The following is a 10439-nucleotide window of genomic DNA, read 5'->3' as shown; positions in this document are numbered from 1 at the left end:
ATAGAAACAAATAAAATGACAGTTTTTCGGCTAAATTACGAAGTATTTTATCATTTAACACCATATGCATAAGATTTCAATTTATCTATTACATAATTAAGCAGAACACCATTAGATAGCAAGTCGACCACATGGGTGTCTATTCAGTTGGATCTAAAAAATTCATAACCTCCGATTTAAAACTAAATCTACCAAGGACGAAGAACATATGAATCTATTTGTTCCTTAATTTTCGTTTCTGCCCTTCCATTATGTGACTCGAGAAAAAATTTCAAAAATGGGTAACGATTGCATCGAAAAGAGAAAATTGAGTGCACCTTTTTATGTTAGGGCGTGTTTGAGTTGAATATTTTTGTCTTGAAAACGTAAAAAGCAAAAGTATTTGACTAACATTTCGTTTCAGATTATATGATTTTTATATATTAAGGTTGACTTTATAACATCAAAAATTCAGTGTACTTACAAAATGAAATATATGGGTTAATTGAAATACCTTTCTAATGAATCATAAAAGCAGAGTAGGTGTGTTCGAATAGAATCACAAAAGCAGAGTAGGTGTGTTCGAATAGTAATTTTTTATTTGAAGTAATTGCGGACAGACTTTTGATCTTAAAAATGCATATCTTCGATTTAACGGTTTTTAAAGGTAAATTGGCAACGCGTCATCACTACAATGGCTTCCATTTTGACGGTTGTCAAAATGAACTTGCGTAATCGGGAGGACAATTTTGACGAAGCAGAATCCTGACTGACATGTCAATGAGATCAAATAAATGCCTCATTATCATAGGTAAAATACACATCGCCAACATCACAATTGTCGTTTTTTTTCAAGTTCAGAGTAATAGTAAATTATACTAGTCTATCATCCAACATGTAGGTCTGTTTTTTCTTTTTATAACTTAATTAAGTTGAAATTCAATGGTATAAAAAGTCAACTTAGTCTTCAAATATAAAAAAAACCAGCCCATATCCTTAATAAAATAGGAACATCTCAAAAATTATTTAAATTCTTAATTTAGATAATTGTCATCTGATCATTAAGAGCATTAAAGTAATATGTATGTGTCAAAGGACTTCAGCTATTCCCTAACCGAAAATATGTACTATATAGATCATTGAATGTGTACTTCGATACATATAAATGAACTGAAATTTAAAAAAAAAAACAAAAATTATATCATATTACTTTTTTTCTATTCAAAGTTTCATATATAAATTGCAGCCTTCGGGGAGCGACTTGAAACATGGCAGCAATTTCTTTTAAAGATAAGTGACAATCAAAGAAACGTAAACATATTACAAATATTAATAATCAGAATAGATTAAAATTACGAATCATCCTTTTGAATTGCATTATTCATTTTTAGTAAAAATGACAACTCAACAACAGATCGATCCTTCCATTGGATCGGCAATGAAGGTTATACACCGTGACGGCTGAAGTACATATTATATTCACTAATTACTCTAAATATCAGCAATTATCTTGACCGTTCTTCCATCGACGAGATTCGAATTTATGCTATTATAGGGATATTGTGACAATATGTATATATTTGTCGCTTTAAAATATTTTTGAATGTGGGATGTTGATGAAGTAAGTAAACCATGACAAAGTGTGAATCAGATGTTGAGATAATGCATACGTAAAAGGGTGGCTTTTTATGTATGTTTACTTATTTGATAGTCAATCATTACCCCTGAAGGGTTTTTCGTGTATGTTTACTTCCTATTGACTTATTTAGATTTTCCCATTGTTCATCATATCATCCCAAATATGTTATAATAGTAAGTCGAATGTTCGGAAGTCCTGTTTTTAGTTTAAAGGAGTAGGCCAAGTAAGACCCTTTTTTAGCCCCAAAATATAGAAGTTTTACAAAAATTTTAAAACGTAAACTTTTAGTTATTTATTGGAAAGTAAAATAACTGTTTTTGACAATACAGTGCACATCTATCGGACACTAGCATCATTAAGGCATGCTTCATTACTAAAATCTTCAAAATTTTCGCATTTTAGTTATATTTTAGACGGTTTCCATCTTAGATAAAAGTGGTCGCATTTGTGTTCATTCTTAATATTGAAATATAAGTTGTAATTGATGATAATACATATTATATATAAAGGTTGAGGATGAACACGGATGCGGCCACTTTCATTTTTGACAAAAACCATCTGAAAAGTGACATATTTTGGCAGATTTGATAGATTTTTAATATTTTAGCTACAATTGGAGCGATTTTATTGAGTAAATCAGTTGAAATCTTTCACATAAACTAATTGAATCAATTGAAATGGAAAAGTTTTTAAAAAGTGTCCAAAATCTTTCGTCAGATGAACCTGAAATTTGAGGCCGAAATCGGCCCTTACCGGACCTACTCCTTTACGATTGTCACTCAAATCTCAGTTCATTGCGGAAAAACTATTACATAACTTCTAAAGAGACAATAATTTATGTTTCTAACATGCGTATCTATATGTTAGGTAAATAAAGGCAACAGTAGCATACCGCTGTTTAAAAGTCATAAATCATAAGTCATCGAATGAGAGAAAACAAATCCGTGTAACATGACCCAAGGACGTCCTCGCATGACCTCATTTTTTGCAGATGTAGCAACGCTGTCTAAGTCTCTCAAATCTAAAGAAGGGGATAATCTCCGGAAATACGGGAGGATTACATCTGATTTACATGTAAACAACAAATAAACATTTACTTTTTTATCTTGTTTTGAAAAGAGCATGTTTTGGTTTTGATAAAACAAAAACAAGAAAAGTGTCATTATCTCAACATTCCAAATGCAGTACCACTCTCAGAAGATGTGTTTTGGTTATGGATTTGAAAAGAAATCTTCTTTGCTTCAATTTTGCTGTCATCAAATTGATACCTTATATATTGTATATCTGGGATTGTATGGCAATACGAATCGGTATGCTTTTTGGTATTTTTTTCGGGTTGAAATGCTGAAACCCGAACTTGTTGCTAAGAAATGATAACAGTTAAAATTTATGTAAATATAGCATACACCCCAAGACGTTCATTCGAAAAAAAAAACAATGAACTACTATGTGTTGCTCAATAGAGTTGATTGAAATACATCCTTGTTCAATCATGCCTGTTAAAGACATCAATTTAAACTAAAGTACACATTAACGAATAAAAATTCAAACTCAAAGGATATTAAAATTGCAAGACAACAATTTCAGCTGAAGGGTCCATTTCGACAGGATTCTTGCAAAGTGGTGAACATAACGAATTTCTGTTTAACTATTGGATGTCTGACGTGTGTTGTTTACATTCTAACATATACCTACTGCAGTGGCGATGGCAGTGGTCTGATTGATAAATACCACTTAAACAAACTTCAGTGTTCCAAGAACATTGCAACTTGTGATTAACTGCCGTAGATTGTACAAAGTCGTTTCGAAGCAAGTTTCGTACGATACCACAACAAGAAAAATAAGGTTTTGCAACCGGGTTCATATCTTGTTCAACTTTATATAAATCTGGAACACTCTGTTAACAATGAAAAACAAGTTCGTCTTGCATGTATAAGAACTTACAACGAGGAAAATGTGGACGATTTGATCGCAATTAAAGGCAAGTTGATGTATCTGTTATGATTAAGATCCCTAAACAAGGACAATCACTTTGGATTACTTTTACCAATTGGAAAAAAATATATATTGTCGAGGAACTTAATAGGCTTTCCATTTCTTAGCTTTGAAGGGGCTCAAATCAGTTGAATTCATCCGTCCTAAAGTAAACGCTGTAACATTGTTTGGAGCCCCTTATTGATTTATAACATAAACATCAACCCAACAATGTTAGATCTGTAAATTTGCTTTCGCAAATTTTTTGTTCTTCCCTCGCCTGGATTCAACCCCATGCTACTGAAATATCGTCACACCTAATCTCCTGCACTGTAGCCGTCCCGTTAGACCACACGACCACCTGGGCTTCAAAAATAAAGCTTTCAGTGGCCGTGTGTTACCTTTCCTCGTCAGTTTTAATCTAGCGTCGTACTACAGTACATGATATATAAGGCATGGAGATGTTATTGTTACAGATCAGCTCAATTATCTATAGTTAAAGATCCTACAAATTAATGCAAGATTCAGTCACAGAAAATAATTATATATAATTATATATATGTACGTCTGAGTCAGTGACAACTCTACAACAGATTTATCCATCGGATCACTAGCAATGATGGTGACACATGGCTGTGTACATTATGTATATACAACTCGTCTAAACATCAACCCAACAATGTTAGATCTATAAATTTGCTTTACAGATCTAACATTGTTGGGTTGATGTTTAGACGAGTTGTATATATATATATGTATATATGTATCGCTTCATAATGAAGTTCAATTTTGTAATGTATGTACAATACTAAATAAGAATGCAATGAATTTGAAACATAATAGCTAAATAAATCAAGTATCCGCCGAGTGTTTAAACAGTCAGGATTCTACTTCATCAGAATTATCTCCCCATTACGCCAGTTCATTTTCAAAATCGTAGTAATGGAAGCCATTGTATGGATAACGCGCGCTACCAATTTTGCTCATGGAAACCCATAAATTTATCAACATTGCAACATTACGATCCTTATATGTCAGTTGTATTTTAAAAGACAAATGTATCAACTAGCTAATGAGCATCAGTTAATGATCTTGTCTGCATTGATTCAACTTAAAACTATTGCCTGATCGGTTGTCAGGTGGAATTTCCGAAAATTCATAAACATTTAAAAAAAATCTAATTAAAAATTTCGTGGAAGGGTAGACTAGATTTTTTTAGTGTATAAAGACTATAAACCCTAGTTTTCACACACAAAAAATTATATTTTTTCAAAGATATGCATTTTCATCATCCAACTTGAAAGACTGTCGTCAAGTACTTTCAGTGAAAAAATAGCTATTCGAACACACCTTCTCTGTTTTGGTGACTCATAGAATAGGTATTTCACTTGACCCATATATGTCATCTTTTAGAACTGTTATTTTTTTGTGTAATAACGTAAATCTGTAGCTTTGATATATAAAAATAATAGAATCTGAAGCGAGACGATGTATGAAATAATCTTACTTTGTACAATATCAAGACAAAATATTCAACTCAAACACACCGTAACATAAAAAAGGTGCACTCGATTTTCTCTTTTCGATCACTTGTTACCCATTTTTTGGAATCTTTTCTTGAGTCACATAATGGAAGGGCAGACACGAAATTTTTTGAACTAATAGATTGGTATGTTTTCCATCCGTGGTAATTTTTTTCAAAAAAATCGGAGGTTATGCATTTTCTTCATCCAACTTGAAAGATACCCATGTCGTCGACTTGAAATCTAATTGTTCTGCTTAACTATGTACTAGATAAATTGAAAACTTATGCAAATGGTGTTTTTAAAATAAAACACCTCGTAATTGAGAAGAAAATTGTAATGTTGTTTGTTTCTATTAACTATTAAAATTTTTATCAATATAGAAAATAATACAGTACAAATTTATCGCCTTCTCTAACAAAGAGCTTCGATTCTTTTGTTCTATTTCAGCCGGGTTTCCGACTGTAAATATCTCCATTAAGATAAAATTTCTTTAAAAAGTAAGCAATGAACTAAAACAATACAAACAGATACATATTAATTTTGTTCATAAGATGTTAAAATGCTCATGAACCTGACGTTGGGTTTATTATTACTTCAAAACGTCTGAAATCCTTCTTTTTGTTATCGCATGAAAAAATGTTAGTCTAATTGTGAGGTACATATATATATCTGTATATTTTTTCTGCTATTTGTAATGATCTGTAATAGGGAAGCATTTGGCTTTGTTTGTTGTTGTTTTTTATTGTTTTTTTTGGGGGGGGAGTTATAAATTAAAGATGATATGTCTTGTAAGTCTTGATTACTAGTATTATATAACTAGATTTCGTTTCAATACCTATATACTAAGACAATTTATGCGCCTTATGAGATTGAGCTACGCAGGTTATTTAGTGTGGTCCACATATTTTAGGTTATTTCTTCATAGACAGAAAAAATAATATTACAGTCCTTCCTTAAATATTCTTTGGCCCCGAGTCTTGTTAGTTTCCATCTGTAAGGTTCAAGGTAAACTTCACATTTTTTCCTCAATAATGCAATGGTTAAAGACGAAGATTTGGATAAAACAAAGGATGTTCTGTGGTAAAATGTCTATGTTTAAGCTATTATGGTAAAACACCTCGTAATTGTTGTTTTTTAATTGGTTTTTTTTTTTTTGGGGGGGGGGAGTTATAAATTAAAGATGATATGTCTTGTTAGTCTTGATTACTAGTATTATATAACTAGATTTCGTTTCAATACCTATATACTAAGACAATTTATGCGCCTTATGAGATTGAGCTACGCAGGTTATTTAGTGTGGTCCACATATTTTAGGTTATTTCTTCATAGACAGAAAAAATAATATTACAGTCCTTCCTTAAATATTCTTTGGCCCCGAGTCTTGTTAGTTTCCATCTGTAAGGTTCAAGGTAAACTTCACATTTTTTTCCTAAATAATGCAATGGTTAAAGACGAAGATTTGGATAAAACAAAGGATGTTCTGTGGTAAAATGTCTATGTTTAAGCTATTATGGTAAAACTAGCTTTTTAAATATTGAAAACCTATACATCTTTATATTATATTTTAAGGATCATATGTCTGTAAGCTATTTCTATACATTAGTTCATAACGATTTATATAAAACTCTTCATATGCATTGCATATTAAGCGTTTTCTTTTCAAAGATAATGATCACGCTATTGGTTCAAGACATAACATTCTGGTGGGTACAGATCGATTGCAATTCTTATGGACATTGGTAATCACAGACCTCTGAATATATTTCCAGAGATGATAAAAAAAAGTCCTTTTTAAAGTAAATTTCGTTAATAAGGGGTTGCATGCTATCAATATTAGAAGTATTTTCCCCAAAAATCTTTACAGGAAACAAGCTTTTTTCAATGTCAAAGCTACACCTATCATTATATATACCTATTTAGAACCTATAGTATCTCATATTGCCAACAACAAGAGGTTATTACAGACATTTGTCCTCAGGATTCGAGCCTCAATTATTCATGTACATCAATCCTATACAAATATTGTCCTGCTGGTATTGGAGAAAGAGGCCTTGACATTTGAAACAATGAAAAACATGAAAAGATGAAAGCAAATAGCCCGACATACCCAATTAACCTTTCAACTAGAAGAACGTCAGACTATTGATAGAGCACTATACCAAAATATGGATAATGATGAACCAAAACTGGACCCTTTAATTTCATTGAACACACCTGTTCACTGATTCATTTAGAGGCGCCTTCCAAATCTACGATGTACACTGAACGATTATTTCAAAAATAATTAATGTGGGTGTTTTATCATTTTTTTACAACATATATGTGTTTCTTTCTTGCAGACAAATCCTAAACAATATTGTTTTCTGTTGTTCTGTTGTTTTCCTCTTATAGTGGATGTGTTGCCCTCGGTTTTAGTTTGTAACACGAATTTATTTTCGCTTAAGCGATTTATATTTATTTAACAGCTGAGAACTACTTACTGTTGCCTTTATTTTGAATTAGTATTTGGAATCTCAAATTAAACTTAAGAACTTGAAATAAAAAAGTCCTTATATCATTCACGATAAAGCAGAATAAAACAAAAAAACATAAATCTGGTCTTTTCTATTGGACTACTAGAGACGATTGAAGTCTACTATATTTATACTGAATACATAAATTCCAAAATCCGTATACAGACCGATATTTAGCCATGCCATTCGTTTGACGAAACATCTATCTAAAAGCTTACAATTCTTTCTACAGTAACATATGGCTTTAAACAATATTGTGATATTCAACCAGCGGTGTCAGATAGATGTGAATTTGTACATTTTTTAACAATCTACTCCGATAATCTTCCATAACCATTTTATCAATTCTGAATTTGTATCCAAAGGTTTGATTTTATTACGCTTTACACTGCTATTCTCCATGTCTAATTAAAAGATATATTGCATCCTCTCAATTAACAGAATTTTTTATACAGATTCCGTATTCAAGGTCATTGAACATCTTACTAAGTGATAAACCACATCAATAAATACATCGTAGACGATATCAAAATGCTGGACTTTTGATCAACAACTTCTATGTGTTGAATTTGTATGAATTTTTATCTCAAAAGATATATGATATTCTAACGGATGATAATTGTGCATCCAAACGGGTCAACTTGTTTCCGCAGTCATGTAAAAGAGAGTTACCACCAAACCTCATCAAATACAAAAATAAATAAGCGTCTGTTAGATATAAAAAGATGGTCTGTATAACTCAATAACACACAGTGAGTGCCTGTAAACTGTTGACTAAACTTGGAATTTTTGAAATATCAAGGCTCTATTACCTCAGGAAAAGATGACCAAAGTTGCATTTGACAAAACCTTTAGAAATGTTATGTCATCAATGCTCTTCAACTTCGTTCTTTATTTGGCTTGATCAAAATTCTTTTTATATTCGAACTTCACTGATGAGTCTTTTGACAACAAAAAGCGCGTCTGGTGCAAATATCACATTGCCATCCCTGTATCTATGGTGAGTTTGTTTGCATGTCATATATAGTTTAGTTACAAATGTGTGTAATCATACCATTGGAGAAAGATTTGTAATAGCACTTTTGCTTGTTCCTTTCAAATGTTTTATAATGTTATGCAATAATTTTCGAAATAAAAAGTGTTTAAACTAAAAATACTTCCATCACTAGGGTGTCTGCTTCATGTTCCGATCTTTTTTTTTTTGTACGATTTCTTAGCAGTAACACATCTGTTACTTTACCGAGTGCGTAATATTTCCAATTTTGACCTTTTGACTTGAGTGTAGTCTAGTGGCGGGTGATGCATACATATCATGAGACGGTTGCCCTCTTGACACACTGATAGTATTGCTATTTTTTTACATTCTTGAGATTCCCTTTGACTTTGTCTCTTATCTTCTTAATCGATTTAAGAGATTTGATCATCCAATTCGTTTCACCAGTTAATGTTTATTTATGGACTTCCCCTTTTTTAATATATCCTTCCATTTGCTACTTTTGTTACACTTTAGTTGGTTCGAATAATATTTATTCAGATAAATCAACATTAAACAATACTATAAAAATGAAATGATATTAAGGATTCAGAAACAAGCAATTTGCTTTTACAAATCTGTCTCCTACACTTTTGTTTCTCTGTGTTTTCTTCATGGAAGACTCTATTTCCATATAAGCTTGCGCAAATACAAAATTTCAATCCTGGTATCTATGATGAATTTATTTATAACCATTTAGTCCATGACACTGTTGGTTGAGTTTTTTATTCCCCGAGGATATCCCTAGCTCAGTAGTCAGTACTTCTGTGTTGCAATGAATTATCATTGATATGGTCATAAATATACATTAACTGCTTTAAAAAACTTACCATTATTAAAATACTAACTTGTATCGGCTTTTCTACCTCAGGAATAGATTACCTTAGCTGTATTCGGCAAAACTTTTTGGTCCTCAATACCCTTCACTCACTTCGTACTTTATTTGGCCTTCTTAACTTATTTTATTCGAGTGTCCCTGTAGACAAAACGCGCGTCTGGCGCAAATACAAAATTTCAATACTGGTGTCTGTCATAAGTTTATATTATGACATTATAATTGAGAACAGCTGAAACGCAATGCATAAAAAAATGTTGTATTCTTATTATTTTCAAGTGTACAAGACTAACATTGTTGTGTTGCCAATCAGAAGACTGATTGGTGTTTTTTCCATCTTTTTTGGTAAAGATGTATTATTAAGTATATCAGTTTTTAATCAGATGAAAGATATGAAATAAAATCCAACGTTCAAATATGTACTTGTTTCAAAGATTTAACTTTAAGAAAAACATGTTTATTATTTTTTTTAATTTGTTTATTTCTTTCATATGCATTTTTTTACTTGTAAAATGAGTATGCGTGTAATTGATTTGTTTCCAGTTGTTTCCCTTTAACTACGAAAAGAAGTAAAGATTTATATAAATTACAACATCAAAATATACATTAGCCCTCAGTTCATTTATTTTGTTTTGATGTGACCTTTCATATCTCTTTTGAATAGTTCCTCACTTTCTTATTAGCTTTTAATAACCTACTGTACGGTTTTGATTTGTTCAGCATTGAAGATCGTACCTAGTATATATATATCCACTCATCGTAAACGACCTGCTCCGTTGCATTTGGTTTTCGTGTGCATGTAGTGTTTTTGTTTCATGAATTGTTTCCATTGTTACAGTAGTAATGTATCAGTGTTCTGTAAATGTGCTTTCAGATGCAGCGTGCATTCTTATGTTTATCATAAAAAGTAAAATCACAAAAATTCTGACCTCAGAGGAAA

Source organism: Mytilus galloprovincialis, chromosome 10 (genome assembly GCF_965363235.1).
Source record: "Mytilus galloprovincialis chromosome 10, xbMytGall1.hap1.1, whole genome shotgun sequence".
NCBI lineage: Eukaryota > Metazoa > Mollusca > Bivalvia > Mytilida > Mytilidae > Mytilus > Mytilus galloprovincialis.
Note: the sequence above shows the minus strand (reverse complement) of the source record.